General features: G+C 36.6%; 1 non-coding gene across 1 annotated transcript; it reads right to left on the bottom strand.

The window, feature by feature from the left end:
* Positions 1–1,931: 1,931 nt before the first annotated feature.
* Positions 1,932–2,039, bottom strand: LOC113754555. Its single transcript, XR_003465238.1, has one exon. It is a non-coding gene; the product is annotated as a small nucleolar RNA R71 (small nucleolar RNA).
* Between the last annotated feature and the right edge of the window lie 1,369 nt (positions 2,040–3,408).

Below are 3,408 nucleotides of genomic sequence, written 5' to 3'. Positions count from 1 at the left end.
ATAATACTAATATTTCTTCAACAAATATTTTCAGTTGTGAAGCAAATCAGATTCAAAGATCAAATGCAATTGAAAGGGACAAAAGCTACTGAAAGCTGTCGGACGCTTGGATCGGACGTCCGATAATCATTGTGTAACTTCGGACGCATGAAGAACTCCACCACCGGACGTCCGAAGGAAATAAGACATTCCCTCTGGATCACTGACCTCGATCGGACGCAAGTATCGGACGTCCGATAGGATTCTTCAAAGTTGACGAAACCATCGGACGCTGAATATGTCTCCACCGGACGTCCGATAGAAACAAGATGATTTTTCAAATCTCTTTGTTTGCTGTTGGATGCACAAAGAGCTTGCACCAGACGTCCGATAGAATTGAAGAAAATTTCTCAAACTCACTACTTGCTGTCAGACGCAAAAAACAGGAGTACCGGACGTCCGATACTCCAACGGTTAGTTGACTGTTCAGCTACTTTCTATCCGTTGGAAGTATTAATGAAACACTTTGTTAGTCTCCTATAAATAGAGTATGGTCAGAATTTTCAAATAACTTTTGCACACTGAAGATACAAAAGATCTAGATTCGTTTTAGTGAGAAAACACTCTCCAAAGAAGATTTGTAGTTTTAGTGGTGTGAGATTTATTGTAAACTTTTCATTTGTGAGTGAATATTTCATGAGTGTAGCTCTGTGAGGGTTGTCCTGAGGGATAGTAAAACTTCCTAACTTGACCGAGTGGAGTTTTGAGCAAGGAGGAGATGAACCTTCCTTTGTATACAAGAGTGATTGTAATTCATCAACTTGAAAAAGCTTGTTTGAATTAATCTACAAGCTCAAGAGGAGTTGGATAGTTAATTGGTTTGCAATTCTTACCTTTTTATTTACTTATTGTTACATTTGTGATCTTTACATTGTTTATCTCTTCCACTTGGTTGTCTTCGATCCTTACACCATAAGTGGAATCTACATCCTTAGACTCAAGTATTTAGTGAATTTTCTCCATTTGTTATCTTGCAATTATCTAGTTAAGGTTCGTAGGTAGTAGTAATTATAGTTTCTCTTGCTTAAATTGATTGTTAGTCTAAATAATAGAGTAAGTTAGGATTTAGTACTTGAAGAACCCCTCTCCGTGGGATTGACCCGATATATGCCCTAAACTACTAGTTGACCTGTATACTTGCAGTTAAAATGCGTATAAATTGGATTTAAATTGAACTTATATTAAAAAACCCGTCAAGTTTTTGGCACCGTTGCAGGGGAGCGACAATATTAGGTCCTAATTAACTTTATTAATTTAGACCTTATTTGTATTTACTAGTTAAAACTGTTTATAGTTAAATTAAGTTTTTTATTAGTTTTTGTCCATTAATTGCTACATAATCTCTTTTATTTTTGCTTGTAGTATATGCACCGGGCATTACGGGTAGTAGCACCTTTTGATCCGAAAATTGAAAGGATACTACGTAGACAAAGAAGGCGTACACCACAACAACGAGAAGAAAAGATTCATCAAATAGAGGGAATTGCAATAGAGTTACCTTTTGAAGAAGAACTGGCGAAAAACGAAGCAAATAGGCGAGTTCTAAGGGATTTCGCTCTATCGAAAACTTAAGAATCCCAAACAAGTATAGCACGGCTGACGGTAAATGCTAATAATTTTAAAATTAAACTATCATTAATCCAAATGGTGCAACAATCTCAATTTGGAGGTAATGCCATAGAGGATCCAAATGTACACTTAGCCACATTTTTGGAGATAAGTGATACAATAAAAAATGAATAGAGTTAGTGAAAATGCAATAAGGCTAAGGTTGTTTCCATTTTCATTGAGGATAAGGCTAAAATTTGGCTACATTCTCATGCCCCTTCATCACTTGGGATGATTTATCTAGGGCATTTTTGAATAAATATTTCTCACCGGGTAAAATGACTAAATTTATAACGGATATTACTAGTTTTAGTCAATTTAATGGGGAATCGTTGTATGAACCTTGGGAACGATTTAGAGAATTGTTTCGGAGATGTCCACATCATGGACTTTCCGATTGGCTCATTGTACAAATCTTCTATAACGGTTTATCTTTCTCTACTAAAATGACTATTGATGCAGCTGCTGGTAGTGTTTTAATGGATAAATCACTCGAAGAATCTCAAAATTTGATAGAAGAGATGGCGACAACAACTACCAACGGGCTAATAAAAGAGGTAATCCAAGGCGACAAGCAGGTATGATTGAAACTGATGTTATCAATATGTTGAGTGCTCAAATGAAGAATATGATGCAAATGTTACGTCGTCAAATCGGATGTGGTCCGAGTTCTTCTACTAATGCACATGTTGCTTGTTGTTCCTTATGTGGAGGAGAACACGACTCTAATGAGTGTGCTGATGTTGAGCAAACTCAATTTGTTAATAATTACAACAGGAATGCTCAAAACAACCCATACTCGAATACATATAATTCGGGTTGGAGAAATCATCCAAAATTTGGATGGAATGAGCAAGGCAATCCTCAAAGACCCAATAATCCGCCGGGATTCCAACTGAGGCCACAATAGACAAATACTAAGCCGGATTGGGAGATTACAGTGAAAAAATTTACCAAAGGAACATCAGAAAGGTTTGAACGAATAGAGGGACGGTTGGACCAATTGACTGGGATGTATAGAAATTTGGAAGTTCAAATTGGTCAAAACGCCAACTCTATTAATAATAGAAACCCTGGAGAATTGCCAAGTAAAATCGAAGTCAACCCGAAAGAGCATGTCAATGCTATCATTCTTAAAAGTGGTAGAATAGTTCAGGGACCTAATGTTGGCAATTCAAGTGGTGAACAAGATAAAGAGCAGGCAGTTGATAAAGAGAAAGAAAGTCGAAATGATCATGTTGTCATTGATATTGATGCACTTCCCCCTAAGTTAAATCGTGATTCCTTTTCCTCACAGGTTGAAGAAAAATGAAAAGGATAGGGAGTTTGACAAGTTCCTTATAATTTTTAAATAATTGCACATTAGCATTCCTTTCATTGATGCTATTATACAGATTCCCTCTTATGCGCGTTTCTTGAAAGATATCATGTCAAAAAAGAGGAAGATTGTGGATAATGAAATGATAGCGTTAACAGAAGAGTGTAGTGCATTGATTACGAATAAACTCCCTCCTAAATTGAGAGATCCGGGAAGTTTTTTTATTCCTTACACTATTGGTCAATTGCATTTTTCTAATGCTTTATATGATTTAGGTGCAAGTGTGTCACTCATGCCGCTATCAGTTGCCCGGAGATTGGGACTTCAAGAGTTTAAAACTACCAATATCACATTGTAGTTGATAGATCGGTCAATTACACATCCAATTGGTATTTTAGAAAATGTGCTCATGAGGGTAAGGCTATCTATTACACCGGTGGATT

Source organism: Coffea eugenioides, chromosome 11 (genome assembly GCF_003713205.1).
Source record: "Coffea eugenioides isolate CCC68of chromosome 11, Ceug_1.0, whole genome shotgun sequence".
NCBI classification, from domain to species: Eukaryota; Viridiplantae; Streptophyta; class Magnoliopsida; order Gentianales; family Rubiaceae; genus Coffea; species Coffea eugenioides.
This window is presented reverse-complemented; position numbering and strand designations above follow the sequence as displayed.